Below are 19,749 nucleotides of genomic sequence, written 5' to 3' on the forward strand. Positions count from 1 at the left end.
GTAATCGTTGGACTGGTGGGGGTGGCTGGTGTAGTACGTCCGGTGCACCAGTCTCCAACTGTGAGAGCTTTTGGATAACCAGAGGCAGAGGCAAGGCTATCATTACCCTCCCTCTGATGATTGAGAAATAATCACCTGTACAGATAACAATCAGCAGGGTGCCCAGTTGATGAAGGGTATAACAGTTTAAAAGGAAGGAACCCAAACTAAACCTAGTTATGCTTGGGGAGTTGAAATAAGGTCATAGTGGCCACATAAGGAAATACTTGACCTAAGTGTTGACCTGTAAAGGAAAAGGAAATATATAATAAAGAATTCAGTACAGTGAACCGCAAATAGAAGAGGAGTTAACCAGTATAGCAGTAGATAGCTTATGATTTGAAGTAGTAGAAAACTAGGCAACAGAAATAGCAGAAAAACAATTTCATTAGTATATTCCATTCTGGTAAGAGTCCCAACTTGTACAGGAAGAATGTCCTTGAAAGAAAGACGATGTAGAATAAGAGTGCAAATGTAAAAGTGTCCAGATTAGACAGGAGCAGGCCAAACTGGTGAGTCCACACGGTTGTGTCAGTCATTGTTCATGTAGGTCATTTGGATCAGATGTCAGGACCTCGATTTGGACCCTAAATTCTTGCTTGGGTTATTAGTTTCTTCATGGTTTGAGACAAGGATTCCTATTGAAGCACCTCCCCTTTGTAGCCGGGCTTACCCTTGCAAGAAGGTGGTCTACTCAGGTTGTCTTAGACCTCTTGATGGCCTGGATTAGAATGCAGTCTCATGTTTAGACCTTGCCAAGCTCAATAGGTTGAGGATATGTGGACACTAGTGACCACCAACAGAAAATGAAAAACAGTCAGAATGAAAGGGGGAAAGGATGGCCTCCCCCAGTGGGTTTGAGTGCGAACAATTTCAAACAGCTCAAAACAAAAGAAAGTTAAAATGTTATAGCATTTGTTTCATAAATGTTAGAGCAATACAGAACGGAAAGTCTCTTTTATTAGCAAAAGGGTTGCAAACAGGCAGTGAGAATAATGGCAAACAATGAAATACATGAAAAATCTAGAACCATAAATCTCCAATCATACAGTATGAAGTATGGCTGAGTCAAGTTTGTCGCAGACTTCACATATTGGAATCAGGAAGTATGATATTTGTAGCTTTACAGCAGCGGCAGACAGTCCCTGATCAAGAAGGGTACTTCATAAAGGGACAGTTATTGCAGAGTCTCTGACCATTGTGTCTGCAAAGGCATGTATGAAACATGAATCAAACCATAAACATATGCTTGTACATCTAATAACCAGACAGAAATCATGGAACAGAAATTACATAAAAGAAAAATGAGTAAAGGTCCAGTAAGTGAAGCAGGTCCTTAGATCATATAAATAAGTCCAAAAATTCTCCTTCCAATAATGCAGCCGTAGGTGGCACTGTTGGGAGACAAGTTTGCAGCATGCTTCAAAAGGATGCCAACTCAGAGTAAATAAGGTAAAAATAAAGCAGAGTAGGCAGGACTGAATTGGTGTTTTATAATGGGCAAATCTAGTTGAGGTTAATTTTGGCATAATAATTTATAATTATTCTAGCCTGTTAAAAAAGGAGTATACTAGAAAGAGGCTACCAATACATTTTCCTTATTCAAACATTTCAAACATAACTCTGCACCTCTTCGACATTCTCTCACCATCTCGACATGCAGTAAAGTCTCTAAATATTCTGTCATGTGACTTTCCAATAACATGCACTTGTAAAAAGTACATCCAAATTACAAATGAACAGCTAAAAACATTTAAACATCTCTGGAACTTTCCATATCAAATTACCCTTTCTGTAACCGTTCACATAATATACCCAAAATGAATGGGAAACTATCATCTATTAGCTTTCTTATGAATCTCCTTACAAATCAAAACATAACTGAAAATCTGTATTATGGTAGCCCCCTCTGGTGGCTAAAATAAGGAGTAAAACAGTTCTCAAATTCAGAAATAAAAATAAAGTTAAAGAGACGAGGGCACTGAGAAGCACAAAAAGTGTCAGGGAAAGCACATACTGTGCTTACCAGTTTGCATAACAAGTTATAGCAAGCTTTGAACCCAATTTAATAACAGTTAGCTGTAAATAAACAAGTTCAAATCATAATGAAGTAAATAAACCTGCATCCTTGGTTGATCTTTACAATATATAGATCAAGCAAGAAAGAATCTATAATTTGGAAATAAAAATTGTAGTGCATTTCAAATATACCTCCGTTCTGTGAATCAGCGAGCTGTGAAACAGAAAGCAGTTAGAGCCATAAAACTTGAGTAAGATAAACATGACATAATTTATGGGCAGACAAATCTACACTGGCTAAAGTAAAGTACAGTCTATGTCAAGGGAAAGAAACCTTTAATTTCTCCAGTAGCAGAAAAAGAAGATAAAGCTGTCGTTAATCAAAAGAGACTTGGACAGAAGCAGTGAATGGTGAGAATTTTATTTTTCAGACCATTGCATTTCATTAAAAAGTGACGTCACAAAAAAACCGAACAGTCAGCACTATAAAGGGAGAAATAATGAGTTTTATCTTGTTAACAGTATTGCTTATCTTTAAAGGTTTTAAAGAATCAGTGCTGTGCTACAGACAAAATGTTATCTGAAAATCCATTAGAGACGGGATGAACAGCATTCAATACTGGGCATATTTTCTAAAATAGGCATGGTGTTATATACAAGTATATATGATGAATTACCAAATGGTTTCTTAGAACCAGAAGTACTTCTTGTGTGCATAGCTATTCCAGGGGCAACAAAAAACATTCAAAGTCTCCATCGGAATTAAACTGCAGCTGAAAACCTGATGGAGTGCATTGAAATAACTTTTTTTAAGGAAGTTCAATATACTTATTTATATTCCACTGGTATAGCTAGGTCATTTAGCTAAAAATTATCATGTCTAAAAATTATTTAGCCTGGCATAAGTCGAAGAATACATATCAATTCCATGACCATGAAACATAAATTATTTTTCATAATTAAGAGGAAAAGGCTCCTTGCAGGGAATTGTCTCTAGTTACAGTTTTGTTAATGATTCAAAAAGCAGGAAAAAGAAGCACAGTAAACAGCCAGACAAAAAGAAAGATGCAAACAGATTTTTACAAATTTTGTCCTGTGAAATAAGAGATAAATCGACAAAACAAAAAGCAAACTGCTATTACACTAGGAAAGGAAAATACAGTTATCTGAAGGCAACCTTCTACAAATTGGTAGGCTTTGAGCAGATTTGTAAAAAAACAAAAAGGTTGAGTACTCAAATTCTGCTCCAAAAATATTCAGCAAAAAGGGAATCCTCCAGTATTCCCATAAAAAACTGATTTACAATGCATTGCTTGTTTGGGTTTTTTTCCTGAAAATTTAGACCTATGCTAGCAAACATTTCTCTAGCAAGGAAGCATAGCAAACAAAGACAAAGAAATAAACATTGCAATTATATCTTTGTGAAATAAGAGACAGACAGAGTGGGTAAAGGTGATCAATTTTATCCACCCGACACACACAATACTGACATTGAAAGTAACTCACTAAGAATCTGGAGAGATTTTTTTTATTGTTTTAACACAGAGTCAGCTACTGTATATAATGGACAATTCATTTGTATTTGGGATAACTCCTATTCTTTAATCTAATAGTTTAAGCATTGTTCTCCACAACATTACAGTTGAGCAGAGTGACCATAGGGTCCTTATAATCTGCTCTGGTACGGATCACGCCTAGTTACTGAGAACGGCGTGGGTCAGGGAACAATTGCTGAACAGGGGGATTATTACGCCGGGCATGCCTATGAAAGGACTGTGGATTTTGGCAGCATTTGGCAGCAAAATGACCTAGCTGATGGCAGCGCCGACACTTAATATATGCGCGACGATTTGGGCTGGCAACTTCTGGTTGCCGCAAAACACTGTGAGCCTGGTCTATTTTGTCAAGGGTATTCATAGCATCAACTTGTGACTGACACTGGACAAACATAGCCCAAAGGGATGGGGAATAACTGGGAGTTCACTGGTTTAGAGGACTGGGTTAGAAATTCGTGGAGAACCCTGACTCATATGGAGGCAGAGTTGTAGGTGCGGCTGCATCCAAGGTGGATGTGCCAGGTATTGGGAAGGGTGCAGAGATTTAGGATTACCTTTCTGTGCCCCTATACGGATAAATATCGCATTGAGGTATTTATCAAAAGGGAAAAACTTTAGAACAGTCTCTAGGGGCGTGGCCATGGTCAGAAAAGTATATGGCACAAAGAGTGGCACAAATAGTGTTATGTTTTACAGTGTGAAGGGAGTCTAACAGAGTAAAGGAAATACAACAAGACTGGCACTATATTTAAATCTGCATTAAAAATTAATCAAAAAAATAAAGGGAATTATATACTGTAAATGATCCTCCCCTGCCGCCTGAGGGTCCTCGAGATCTCCCCTTCACCCTTGCTACTCAACCTCCTGGTTCACTGCAGTCCACAGGGCAGGGCTCAAAGAAATCAACTTCAAAGCAAACTAACAAGTTCTGTATTTGCTTGGGATCCAACAGTCCAGCAGTTCAAAAGACAAAATACTTGAAGCAAAAAAAACCCTCACAATTACCCCGGTTGCTCCTCTCAGGGGTACAAACACAGCAAGAAAAAAAAACAACTTTTAACTCCCAGGCTTCCAACACCCAGCTGGGTCTTTCTTTCAGACAGTTTATAGCCCTGGGTCTTCTTTCTCCCCTCCCTCTCCCTTTCTGTCCCTTGGGAGGGGGCAAAACACTGCAAGCAGTGCCAACAAAAAAAACAAACACAGTTCTTGAGGCTTCAGCACACAGCTCAAACCCCTTCAGCTTCTTTTAGGCTTTTTAGCCACAGTTCACACTCCACCTTCCTCCTGCTGGGGCTCAGCCCACTCTGAGAAAATCTCTCATCCCTCTTCAACCAGAACTCTTTAAACTCCCAGTTCAATCAAAGCCTGAGCTCTGGAAAATGAAAAGGCTCCACCCATCTGGGTCACTCTTTCTAAGCACTGACCCATCCTCCCACATGACCTTTCCTCTTTCCTCTCTTAGCCCAGCTACCATACCATGAGGTTACCTGCTCTCTTATTTTGTTACCTAAGGAGTGAGCCCAGGCTGAGAGGTCCATAGGCTCTTCCTCGCTCTCCTCTCTTCCTCTATGCCCAGCTTCTTGATACTCCATGGGCTCCCCATCCCACCCACTTTGCAGCTGTTCCTCTTTCCCTTGATTACCCTGCAGGGGCACCACCCTTTCCTTGTTAGAGTTCTCCCCCTGTTCCTGCTGGGGAAGGTAATCTCTGTACCAGGCTTTTCCCCGAGGTTGCTGGGAAATGTAGTCTCTTCCTCTCCTCCATTTTACAGGGGTCACTAACCTTTCTCTGCTCTCTCTCGGGGGATGCTGGGTAATGTAGTCCTTTTCTCTCCACCCTTTTCTAGGGGGCATTACTACTTCTCTCGCTCTCTGGGGATGGAATGGAGGCAAGGCTCTGTTCTGCCTACGTCTGCTCGTGAGCCTCCTCCCTTCTTCCTCTTCCACTTCCATCTTATCTACCCCCCAGGTCCTCTCCTTCACAATACTTACCTCTCTTCAAACCTCTCCACTCTTCAGGGGTACTCCTCCAAGGCTTGCGTCACACACTAACTTAAAGTTCACATCACACACTGCAATCAAGGGAGGGCCCACAAATGGAGCTACTGAAATACCCCACGTTTACCTAGGCGACCTGCAAATGCCGCTGAGTAAGAAAAGTGGACTGTCCATGAGCCACTTTAACTTTAACTTCACTTCAACATCGGCTCACCGGGACAAGTCACAGTAATATTGTAATATCTATACTTAGTAGTCAAGGGCCTGAGCGAACCCCGCGTTCTAAACCTGGCCCATCAATTAATGTGTCCACCAATTAAGGGTACCCTCAGGAGCCATTGTAAGAAACTGAAGACACAGCAGCTCAAAAACGCCCTTACTACACACAGTTTGAAAAAAAATAGGGTTAATTTAGGTCTAAATTTGGAAATAAAAAATTACAGATAATCTGGGGGACAATTTAGATAGTACCCTGTGTAGAGGCACCCAGGCAATCAGTTCTGTATGTTCACAAAGGGCTGGGACAGTAGGTTCTCAGATTCGTATACAAAGGGAAGTTGACCCCCAACACCCCTCTTTTTTCCCCCCGTTACAAAGGGAAAGGTCAGTATCCACTGATAGGAAACTGTCTAATAAAAATACAATTTTTAAGGCAGAAAAAGGTAGTGCTTGCAATTCAAAAAGTGAATGTTAGGCTGAGGTTGGAAACTGGGGCTTCTCCAATGTTTTCATAACTATTAATAGTGTAAGACAGGATTACCGAAAATGCCTACTATGTAAATAAAAAAAATTGAATAATATATGTAACCTTTCATAAGTTGGTACTGGGAGAAGCCGGAATAGGCTTGGTATGTCAGAAATGCTCCCCTTTATGGAGAAGGGAGACTTAGAACTATAGCCAGAGGGACATAAATCTCATGGGTGTTCAGTGAGAGTTACATAAAGACCACCCTCAAGAATATGCCAGAACATCTAGTGATTACTAACCTGAAAAATGGTTGGAAGTTTAGGGATGGAAAATAATAGAGAAGAGCGTTAGATAGTTACTAGGTACCGGTTCCAACACAGTAGTGCGTCTTCACCATGGTACATACTAGCAGAAAATGAGAAAGAAAGGTACAGAGACAGCAAACGAGATTATGTTAAAAAGGAAAGACATGTGTACCAACAGGAAGGTTATCAATTAAACTCCATACTCAATAGTTCTATAAAGCAGCAAAGACTAACAAAGGAGAAAAATTGAACCGAGCTCTCAGTAGAGAAGCAGAACCTGTGCAGGTCACTTAGGGCAGAGCACAAAGCACACCAAAAATAACTTTTAAACTTCAGTGTGTCAATTCTGCTTCAGTATGTCTCCATGTACAGAACATGCAGGGCTCAGTGTATAAACAATCTTGCTTTGGCAGGTTTCCCGGGAAGAAAAGACCTTGAGCACAAAGTTTCATTATAGAAATGATTGGGAAAGTCTAAGAAATTGTTTTAAATTAGATGTGCCATCCTAGTAGTTGTAACAGTTAGGAAAGCTAATGTTTGGCAGCTGTGCACAGTTTTACTTAAATTTAGAGAGGAAAAAAAGTGTATTTAAAGGTGGCAGACCCATTTATTCATTTAATCCCAGAGGAACAAACAAAGCCCAATAGACTCTACATAACTAACCCTTTCCAACCATCAAAGCGTAAGGCACAGTCGGGAAGTCACCAAAATGTAAATAATTTGCGTCTTCCCACTAATTACTCTGACCTCATATCCACCCCCCCACCCCCCCCCCCCCCCAGACTACCTTAAACAGTCTGGGTATTAACAAGCTCCATAATCAGAAGGACACTGGGATTTAGTGAATAGGAGAAAATAGTTTATTACTATCTTACCAAAAGCAATACAGGTATTAGGCATACATATCTGGAACATAGTGGAGCAGGGCTTCGTGACACATAGCAGGTGTAGTCAGTCTTCTCTCTTCAGCCTTCTGTCCTCTGCTCTCTCTTCTGCACACATACCCTGGCTAACAGCGGCTTTTATACTTTTCTGGTCCCAGAGATCCCTATGAGCCACCTGCAAGACTTCGCATGCCAACTGCTAATACATCCTGAACATCAACAATTTTAATTGCCAGGATGTTCCCTTTCCTAAGGATCAATATCTTAGATGGTAATGATCCTAAATGTTGCCAAGTTCCTCTAGCCCCCCTGGATGATCTCACCCTGCTTGCAGCTGACCCACTATGGTCTGCGTAAGCCAAAACATCTTTGTTCCCAACTTTTCATTACCGTTCTGTTAATTTCCTTGTGCACCTGCTGTTTTGAGAACAGATTCAGCTTAATTCATCTGCAGTGACCTAATTCATGTCAGAGATGGTTTCTGATTTTTAGAGGCCTAGCTCTTAGCTGTAAGCCTGAGCCCTTGGCCTGTACTTCACTGAAGCAAGTGACAGCATATTTCTACATGGATCATGATAGCATGCTAGCACGACTGACAGAAACAGGTATCAGTAGAATAGTACTTGCCTGTTTCAGATCCTATCTGACAGGCAACAATCCATAATGTTTGGCAGCAACTCATCACCACCATGGGCACTGACCTATGTGGTACCACAGGGATCGATACTGTCACCTATTCTGTTCAATATCTTCCTCAAGGCACTAGCTGAGCTGATTCAGTCAATGAACACTCAGTTCTACATCTATGCAGATGATGTGCAGCTACTCATACCCATTGAACTTGACTTACCTACAGCCTTGAATAAATTGATTACCTGTCTAACATCAATTCAAGATTGGGCTAGACAGAACAAACTTTGCCTGAACCCAAATAAAACTGAGCTCCTCTGGGTCCCTAACACAAGTGGATATGTACCTGACATTAAAATCCCTTTTGGGAAGTACGAACTCCCCCTCAAATCACAAGTCAGGAACTTTGGACTACAGTTAGATTCAACACTTACTCTGATTCCCCAAATCCAAGCAAATGTCAAGAGCTGCTTCTACTATTTGCGTCAACTATGCTGCCTCTCTCCTTACATCGAGAAGGGAAATCTTACCCCGGTTGTGGTTGCCATGATAACATCAAGACTGGATTACTGCAATGCACTATACAATGGTCTGACTACAAAGGGCCTGCATCAGCTCTAGTTGATTCAGAATGCAGCAGCAAGGCTCATAGAAGGTTGCAAGTAGCGTGACCACATCACACCATTTTTGCAAAAACTTAATTGGCTACCAGTACAATACAGGGCTAAATTTAAAACTCTATGTCTGATCTTCAAGGCCCTGAAAGGGAAAGGCCCTGAGTACCTGAAGAATAGGATGATCCTCCACACACCACCAAGGACATTAAGGTCCTCCCAAGGACTATCACTAACCACACCATCTCTAAAAGACATTACACGATGTGGTACCCGCAAGTGAGCCTTGTCAGGAGTAGCCCCCACAATCTGGAATGCACTGCCTGAAAGGATCCGCTTAACACAAGATTATCTCTACTTCAGGAAGCAGGTGAAAGCTTGGCTTTTTAACCAGGCCTTTAATGGAAGAAGTAACTAACTTATTAGTCTCACTCACACACACAAGGAGTGACTCGGACTGCAAATTCTGCAACAGGACATATTTATCCACGCCTACCCTAGCTGATATAATATCTAAGGAAAGGGGTGAGTAGGAGGAGTGGGTTCTTCAACACCACCAGTAGGTGACGTAGGTAAGGAACAATTTCTTTATTTAAATATACTCTCAACTCGGTAGGTGGAGTGCGTTCTTCAACAACACCAGTAGGCGACGTAGGTAAGGAACAATCTCTTTATTTAAATATACACTCGACTCAACACAGCCATGTTTCGGCGCAAAAAGCGCCTTCTTCAGAAGTCTATGAAATAAAAACCAAACAATGGTAATAAAACAAGCATACAAAAAATATAAAATCTAAAGGTAAAATTAAAACAGGTATAAAACATTAAATTTTTATTATATTTGTACCCTGTGCTTTCCAACTCATAGCAGGTTCAATGTGGCTTACATATTATATACAGGTACTTATTTGTACCTGGGGTAATGGAGGGTTAAGTGACTTGCCCAGAGTCACAAGGAGCTGCCTGTACCTGCAGTGGGAATTGAACCCAGTTCCCCAGGACCAAAGTCCACCACTCTAACCATTAGGCCACTCCTCCACTCCACATGCGCGATGAACATGAATTGCATAAAAAATAGTGTATTGCAGAAATGCTAGAATATATACATAAAAATACATACACATAAAAATGCATACACTCATACATGCATACATATCTATTTTTCAAATATATAATTTTTATACAAAAATACCTAAATTAATAAATTATTGAAAAAAAATATAATTATTAAAAAAATAACAGACAATACAGGTGTTGAATATTATCAATCAAAAGAAGGATGATATTTAAAAATTAGCAGAAAAAACTTTGAAATGAAGCATAATGAAAATAAAACCTCAAATACAGTGAAATAAAATAAATAAAACACACTTGAAATCTATTAGTGAATAATATATAATATGTATAATGTAACCATATAAGTAAAGTAGCATAGATAAACTGACCTTGTGATATATAGATATACTAATATTAAGCACAAAAAGAATGAAAACAAGGCATCTGCTACAATGGTAATCCTACAGATAAAGCAGAAAACATGGCAGGTTTAAAGAATATATTTGTAAAAGTGGAGGAGAATGTATATGCTCATATCGGAAAATTAATAAATAAAGTTTGTTATCAAGAGAAATGTCTGCGCACATTCTGGCCACAAATACACCAATATTTCAAAAAAAAATTTTTTAAATTATTTCAAAACATTATATATATATATATATATATATATATATATACAATGTATATATATATGTACATATATATATATATGTATATATATATGTACAATGTATGTGTATCAGGGCACAAATGTTGAAAAAGGCTAGTTTGTAAAAATTAATACATAAATTGGTAAGGACACAGGGCCTCCGTTATTCTGTACTCAGAGAGGATATGAATATAATGAAAAAATCTATGATGCAAATACCCGAAATAGATGGTGCAAGTTTCATCCTGTGCTGTTAAAAACTAAAAATGGTCGGTACAGCACCTAATATGAAAAATAAAAACAATACAAAAACAAGAACGAAGAATCCACTCTTTAGATGTAAAGTCGCAAGAAAAGTAAAATGTGATGAAAGACTTACTACTGCCAATGTAGGACAAACAGCTCAGCGTATTCAAAAATACTTCCGTGAAGTCAAAAGAGACGTGTTCAAACTCTACTTTTCGTAGGAATTTGTGTACCTCCACCCTCATGGTGGTTTGGTTTGCTGAGATAATATCTAACCATCTCTCTGACCTCATGTATTTTGTATTGTTATTTGAATACTTTTACTGCTGTAATTGCCTATTACTCATGTTTGTTCTATTCTTACTGTACACCGCCTTGAGTGAATTCCTTCAAAAAGGCGGTAAATAAATCCTAATAAATAAATAAATACATCTAAATCCCTCATCCCTGCACCATCGTCTCAACCACACATTGAGACCGGAGCTCTGTCTGCCTTTTGGGTCCTGCACGTGGAATGGGGAGCATCTCTGAAAATGCTACCCTGAAAGATCTGGACATCAGCTTTCTACCTAAAAGCCTAGATTTGGCTTCCAGAACCTCCCTCATACATTTTCCTATGTCATTGTTACTCACATGTGTCAAGACAGCTGGCTCCTCCCCAGTATTATCTAAAATCCAGTCTAGATGATGTGTGACATCCGCCACCTTCACACCAAGTAGGCAAGTGACCAGGCGATCCTAATGCTATCTATATGCCTAATGATCGAATCACCATCTATAACAGCTGTCCTAACCCTTTCCCACCTGGGCAGAAGTTCTCAGATACATATCCTCGGTGCAAGAAGATAGTGCATCCCTTGGTGGGCAGGTCCTGGCTATAGCAGTACTTCCTACTACACCAGGGTGATGCTGTCCTTCTAGGAGAACTCCCTTCTCCAAGACAGCAAAGGGACTGCTAAACTGGAGGTGGTCCTTCTCTACAACGTACCTGTTGATCTCATCTATGTACCTCTCTGTCTTCCTCAGCAACTTCAAGTTTGCTATTCTAGCCTCAAGAGAATGGACCCATTCTCTGAGAGCTAGGAGCTCTTTGTATTCAGCACACACATATAACCGCTCACCAACTTGGAGATAATCATACATGTGACACTCAGTGCAAAAGACTGGATATCACCCCTCTCATTGCTGGACTGCTGTCTCCATCTTAGTATTTTTGAGTTTTTCAATAATTTAAAACTTGCTACGCTATTAAGGATATTAGTCTAATATAAAGAGTCTTTAGCTTATAATGTGTGATTTATTTAGTGTTTTTTTTCTTAGAATGAATGAAATGTAATTAAAACTCTGTAAGAGCATTCCTCCCTTGTTATCCTAATTAGAATAACTGACTATAAATGAAGAGCTGTACTAGGGGTGGGTGGGAGTTGGGGATTGTAGCCAGGATTGAAGGCTAACCTAACCCTGTTGTACCTTCTTGAGGCTATCTGTTAATACTGTAGTACAAAGTTCAAGTTTTAAAACTAGGGGGGAAAGAGTATGGAAACTAGTTGATAAAGTTTGCTTTTTAAAATTTTTATTCTGCCTATCAATTCCTCCTTTATACCCCAATCTTTGTTCCCAAAGCACAGAGCAAAATAATGTTCACTTACTAGAGAAATGTCCTCTTCTCGCAACACTTCTCAGAAACATATAGAATAGATGCTACATAGGTGTCCCCAGGCATCTAAATATAGGCACAGCATTACAAAATTACAAAATGCTGAGGAAATCATAGATGGTTAGATGTGTCTCCTTAAGCATTCTTAGCTTGAGTCTAGCAATTAGTGAAGCTGAAATTTAGAACAAGTTCTGACACAGCTTAGTTCATATAAGCCATGCTCCTAAACTACCAGTTATTTTGCTAGTTACACATTATAGAATTCTATTACAGGGGCGGGCTGACCATACGGTCAAATGGGTTCCCCCCCCCCCCCCCCCCCCCCCTCCTCGTGTCAGTGGGCCATCCTTGGGCCCACTTTGAAGGGCCCTGGAGGTCTAGTGGCCTCTTCGGGGGCAGGAAAGAACCCCATTCTTTGCTGCCTGCTGTGCTGCTCTGTCTGGCACTGCTGTGTCTTCAAAATGGCTGCCAAGACTCCTGCAGCAGTCTCACGAGACTGCCAAGACCCATGAGACTGCCACAGAAAGTCTCAGAGGTCATTAAGAAGAAGAAAGATTTCCAAAATCCTTTCCTGACTTAACCTTAGAAGAACAAATTACTACCTGGAATCAGGTTCTTTCAGTGGCATTCGAAAATATTGCCCCTATGAAAACAGTGGAAACCAAAGACGAAAATCTCAACCATGGTACCATCCCGGTTCAAAATTATGTAAACAGCAATTACGTAGAGTCGAACGATTATGGCGTAAAGGAAAAACAGTAGAATTGAAGGATAAGTGTAAAAAATGCCAAAGTTATGCAGTTGAAGATAGAAAAACAAATTATTTTTCTAAACAAATACAGGACGCCTCAAATTCATCTAAACAGCTATTCCGCATTATGAAATATCTAACATCAAAACCAGGTCCACATACAGAGACAGTGTATATAGAATCAGAAACTTTAGCAAAATTTTTCATATCAAAGATCAATAACTTAAGGTTGCAGTTTGGTAAAGCTAAAAGAATAGAGGAAATATCTACTCTAAATTCATCTTTATTAGGAGTATGGCATCAATTTGAGATACCATCATTAATATCTTTTCAAAAATTAATGTCGCATATTTCACCTACGTATAGTGCATTAGATCCGATTCCATCAAATTGGTTGAAGAGTTCCTCATTAAAATTGCAAGCCCATTTATATCTAATCATTACAAAAAGACTTACAGAAGGGATAGTTCCTATAATTCTTAAAGAGGCCTTGGTAAAGCCTATTTTTTAAAAAAACCTTCTTTAGATCCATCTTCTCCTGGAAATTATCGTCCCGGTCTCTAATCTTTCATTTTTATCTAAAGTACTGGAAACAGTTGTGTTTAATCAACTACAAACTTACATAGAAACTAAAAACATATTACATCCAAGACAGTCGGGTTTAGGAAAGGGCATAGCACAGAAACAGTTATAACCTATTTTCTAAGTGAAATATATGCTAGATTGGAGCAGGGTTATGTTGCTTTAATTATTTCGCTAGATTTATCAGCTGCGTTTGACCTTATAGATCATGATCTGTTTCTTAATCGGCTGAAGGAAATTGGTATTACAGGTACGATCTATGATTGGTTTGCCTCTTTTCTTGCAAATCGGTCGTTTAAAGTAGTACAAAATCATTCTACTTCAAAAGGATATTCTGTCTCTTGTGGGGTACCGCAAGGATCAGTTTCTATCACCAATTCTGTTCAACATTTATGTCAATCCTCTTGCTCTACTTATTCAGTCTTTGGGTATTAGTTTCTATTCATATGCTGATGATTTTCTTTTGATTCACTATGTAAAACCGTTAGATATTGAACTAACACAAATTCAAAAAAGCCTTGATGAGGTAGCTAGCTGGCTTAAAAGAAATCATCTAGTATTGAATCCAGATAAGACCGTTACTTCATGGATTACAGGTCGTGAAACAATCCCTTCTGTTATACCTATTCTATTTGATAAACTGATACCAACAGTGCAATCCTTTAGGTACCTAGGAGTCATTATTGACTCAGCCTTATCGTTCAATGAACAAATATCTGAGGTAGTCAGGAAGTCATTTTATCACCTTCGAAAACTGCGCTCAATTAGAAATTCAGTTGATAAAGCTTCACTATGTACATTAACCCATGCATACATTACAACACGTCTGGACTATTGTAACATCGTTTATGCAGGACTTACTAAAATGAATATAAGATGGTTACAGATGATACAGAATACTGCAGCTCGTATCATCTGCAGGGCTTCAAAATATGACAGGATTACACACTTTTATACCAACTTCACTGTCTCCCAGTTGATGCCAGAATAAAATTCAAAATTTTTACCCTGACACACAAAGCTTTACATTTACTAATTCCATCGTACTTAGCAAATCTTATCTTGCCATGTTCGCTTATGCGAAAACTTTGATCACTTACAGACAATACTACTACTACTATTAAACATTTCTATAGCGCTACTAGACTTACGCAGCGCTGTACAAATTAACATGAAACGACAGTCCCTGCTCAACAGAGCTTACAATCTAAATTGGACAGACGAACAGACAGCTAGGGGTGGGGAAATTGCAGTGGTAGGGGTGATAAGTGAGGGTGTTGAGTAAGAGAGTCATGGTTAGTAGTCAAAAGCAGTAGCAAAGAGGTGGGCTTTAAGCCTAGACTTGAAGACAGCCAGAGACTGAGCCTGTCGTATTGGCTCAGGGAGTCTATTCCAGGCATAGGGAGCAGTGAGATAGAAGGAACGGAGCCGGGATTTAGCAGTGGGGGAGAAGGGGTACGACAGGAGACATTTACCCAGCGAACGGAGTTCAAGGGGAGGAGTGTAGGGAGAGATGAGAGTGGAAAGGTACTGAGGAGCTGCGGAGTGGATGCACTTGTACATCAAAAGGAGAAGTTTGAACCAGGGCCGTGCCAACACGGTAAGCGGGGTAAGCACCGCAGGGGGGCGCCTGCCTTCAAGGGCGCCGCTGCGGTGCTGCCCCGCCTCCCACCTACCTTTAAAAAAATTTTGTGAAGCCGAGTTGCAGGCAGCGCCTCGCGTCTGCCCGGCTGCTTGTAAAACAAGTAAATCTCGTCTCCTCGTCGGGCCTCACTGTGTCCCGCCCTCCTATGAGGTAACTTCCTATTTCCACGAGGGCGGGACACAGTGAGGCCCGATGATGAAGAGGAGAAGAGATTTACTTGTTTTACAAGCAGCCGGGCAGACGCGAGGCACTGCCTGCAACTCGGCTTCACAAATTTTTTTTAAAGGTAGGCCTGGGAGGCGAAGCAGCGGGAGTCCTCCAGCTTTTTGCAGTCTCCGTGCTCCTATGCTCTACTTTGGGCCTTCCTGCAGCTAGCACACAGACCCCGGAAACCCCCACTGCACCAGCGCCACCAGTCTCCACAGCTAGCATTCCACCGGTACTTGTGGCAGCATGTGCCCCCGATCCTCCTCCCAACTGACTGCTCCAATGCTGCCCCATATGCATGCAGCCCTAGCCCTTGTCCCCACCACACTTGCTCCTCAAGTTCCCAGCACAAGACCATTCCATAGCGCGACCTCTCAGCGCCACAGCCCTGACATGAACTTCAACCCAGGTAATTATATTTTATTAATAAATAAAAATAAATACAGAATTTCAATGGCTCGAAGTAATTAGTCAGGCAGCTTGTCAAAATGTGTGTATTATCCTGCCAAGCCGAAGGGAAATAAAAAACGGTGTAGCAAAGAAACTGTTGATACGAACCTTTTATCTGGCTGTCCAGCAGGGCAGACCTGGTTAAGCAACATAGTTAAAGAAGAAGGACGGTGTTTTTTTTATCAGCAGACCTGTCTCATTTCCCACTGTCTTCTCCTTCTATTCGCTAATGATGCTGTCGGTGAATGTGCTGTAAATACAAAATGTGCTGATTCACGCGTGGGAATGATCTTTTCTTGTGACGTTATGTACTTGTTCAGTAGTAGATCCTTTTTCATCTATCCAGAACTTGAAGTAGTGTCTTGTAAGTAGGTTTAGTAGTCTTTCTGTACAACTAATATGTAGGAATGAAAAGTGCAACAGAAGCTGGAGACCCCAAACTTAATAATTAGATGTGTTAATCTGCTTTTTGTCATATTTTCCAGAAAAAAAATTCATGATAGCTGTAGATCTAGACACCTTTCCCAGCCTAGTTGTTTTTTTAACGGGTATTTTGTTTTGGTTTGTAGAATGAAGTAAACAAAAGTTGTTTAAATGCATGTTGTTTTTTTTATTATTTGGAATTGCATAATATCAAATCAGATTTGCATATAGTTAAAATAAATAAATAAATGCAAAAACAAAAGAAAAAAGATATATAGGTTTTAACCCATAGGTTACACACATGTACATTGCAACTCTATCCTCACTCTGCCCAAACTACACCCCTAGGAACACCTACATGTAGCGCAAGTATAAGTACATGGTGTCTTGCTATGTGTACTCATACATATGTATATCATGGGTTAATTATATGAGGCCTTTTCCACATGTAAAAGAGTATGTAGATGCAGAAAAAAACTTTTGTATAATTGTTCTTCTTATGGTCTAATGGGAGTAGATATACCAGGGCCTAGGACAGCCGTTCTGAGGGGCTGTTGTCCAGATTTATGAGTTGCTTGTTTTACCTCATCAACTATGATAATCACCCATCTTATCTGAAACTCAGGGGAAGGAGGGGCCAGCTGGCTGTCTACATACCTAAAGGTAGTCCAGGGTTATGAAATCCGCCACTGTACACTGCTATGAAAGTGTGAATGAAAGTGTGATCCACCTTAGCCAGCGACAGATCCTTACACAATCTTAAATAACTCCAAGTTTTACATTGGCAATGGGTTAAACAGAAATATCCAAGTCATTGCTCTAAGAGTTATTCCTCAGCACCAGACAAGATATAAAAACACTAGGGTTAGAGCAGCTAATGGTATGTTTTCTATACATAACCAACTTGAACAAAATTGGTTATACATGAATTTAACTCAGTTGGCAATATTATATAGACTCCTGATGTAGGCACCCAGCCAAAACGTGGCAATGTCAGTTCATTGGATATTTTCTTAAATAATATATTTTATGTTCATTGGTTTCTGACTAACTTCCTGGCCTCTCTGCTACCTTTCTGACCAATCCACAGTCAGACATGGAGGGGCATTTTCGATATGACATCTAAATCCAACTTTGGATATTTTGCAGAGAGAAAGGGCAGACAGTGAATGGAAGGGGGAGAGAGAGAGGGCAGACAGGGGTAGATGGTGGATGGAAGGGGCAGAGATAGAGGGCAGATGTAGATGGAAGGAGCAGGGAGAGAGGGCAGACATTGGATGGAGGGGACAGCAAAGAGAGCAGACACTGGATGGCAGAGAGAGAACAAAGAGATGCTGGATGGAAGGAAGACAGTGAAAAGAAGATGAGGAAAGCAGAAACCAGAGACAACAAACTGTAAATAAAATATATATTTTTATTTTTTGCTTTAGGATAAAGTAGTATTGTAGCTGTGTTAATAAATGTTTATAATAGAACATGTAAACAAGGTAATATTTTTATTGGACTAATTTTAATACATTTTGGTTAACTTTTGGAGAACAAAACCCCCTTCCTCAGGTGAGGATAGGATACTGTAACAGCACTATACTGTATTGACCTGAGAAAGGATGTTTTGGCCTCTGAAAGCTAAATGTATTAGTCCAATAAAATGGTATTATTTTATTTTCTATATTTGTTTTATTTCTATTTGTTAATTTGTAAAGTGGTGATTGGTACTTGTTAGTTTTTTCAAATTTACATCTGCTGTCTTTATATTTTACACAGTATGGTATTTTGGTATTTATGGTATTTTATGCTGGACGGGGGGGGGGGGGGGGGGCGCCAACTGATAGTCTGCAGGGGGGCACCAGAGACCCTAGGCACGGCCCTGGTTTGAACCGTATGCGGAAGTGGATAGGGAGCCAGTGAAGCGACTTGAGGAGAGGGCTAACGTGAGTATAGCGACTCTGGCGGAATATAAGACCCGCAGCAGAGTTTGGACAGATTGAAGAGGAGATAGATGGCTGAGTGGGAGACCAGCGAGAAGCACATTGCAGTAGTCTAGGCGAGAGGTGATAAGGGTGTGGGTAAGGGTTTTGGTAGCGTCCTCGGAGAGGAAAGGGCGAATTTTGTTAATATTATAGAGAAAGAAATGACAGGTTTTGGCAATCTGCTGAATATGAGCAGAGAAGGAGAGAGCGGAGTCAAAGATGACTCCAAGGTTGCGTGCAGATGGGACAGGGAGGATGAGAGTGTTATCTACCAAAATAGAGAACGGGGGAGAGGAGAGGCAGGTTTAGGGGGAAAGAGGAGAAGCTCGGTTTTGGTCATGTTTAGTTTCAGGTGGTGGCGAGACGTCCAGGCAGCAATGTCAGACAGGCAGGCCGATACTTTGGTCTGGATTTCAGCTGAGATATCCGGTGCGGAGAGGTAGATCTGGGTATCATCAGCGTAAAGGTGGTATTGAAAGCCATGGGATGAGATCAGCGCACCAAGGGAAGAGGTATAGATGGAGAAGAGGAGAGGTCCTAGGACAGATCCTTGGGGTACACCGACTGTTAGCGGGATAGATGTGGAGGAGGAACCACCAGAGTATACGCTAAGAGTACGTTGGGAGAGATAGGAAGAGAACCAGGAAAGAACAGGGCCCCGGAATCCAAGAGAGGATAATGTATCAAGGAGTAAGGTGTGATCAACAGTATCAAAAGCAGTAGATAGGTCGAGGAGGATGAGAATAGAGTAGAGACCTTTAGATTTGGCCAGTAACAGGTCATTGGAGACTTTGGCAAGTGCCGTTCCAGTCGAGTGAAGAGAGCGAAAGCCAGATTGGAGCGGGTCAAGAATAGCTCGAGATGAAAGGAAGTCGAGGCAGCGTCAGTGAACTTTATCCCTTCACCACAGAAGGCTAGATGGGAATCTACCAGAAAATCAGCTTTCTTTTTTTTAGCCCCTTCCCTCTGGAACTGTCTCCCTAAAAATCTTAGATTAGAAGAGTCCTACATTCAATTTCGTAAATTTTTGAAAACATATCTGTTTCAGAATACGTTCGAAAATAATCTGTGCTAGAAGGCAGAATTAGGTAGAATGAATATGCAGTAAAATAATATAACAGTTTATGTACTTGCTATGAATGGTTGTCCAGTATGTGTTGGTTTTGTTACCTTTTAGAATGGTTGTTTTAGCATGCTGTGCTTTCCTATCATTTTGATGGAGTTCTTTTATGTTTGTTTTTATTATGATTTTATATTGCTATGTAAACCGTTCTGTTTTGTGAATACAATTTGAAATGGTATAGTAAATGAATAAACGTTAAGCAGCAGCGGCGGCACCGAGTAGAATAGCGACAATGGGCAGGAAAGAGTGGAATTCTTT

At 40.3% G+C, this 19,749-nt stretch overlaps 1 protein-coding gene across 1 annotated transcript in view; it reads left to right on the plus strand.

The window, feature by feature from the left end:
- The window catches only part of OTOG (otogelin), a 706,015-nt gene that overhangs the window by 248,275 nt on the left and 437,991 nt on the right, over positions 1-19,749 (plus strand).

This window comes from Microcaecilia unicolor, chromosome 4 (genome assembly GCF_901765095.1).
Source record: "Microcaecilia unicolor chromosome 4, aMicUni1.1, whole genome shotgun sequence".
Taxonomy (NCBI): domain Eukaryota; kingdom Metazoa; phylum Chordata; class Amphibia; order Gymnophiona; family Siphonopidae; genus Microcaecilia; species Microcaecilia unicolor.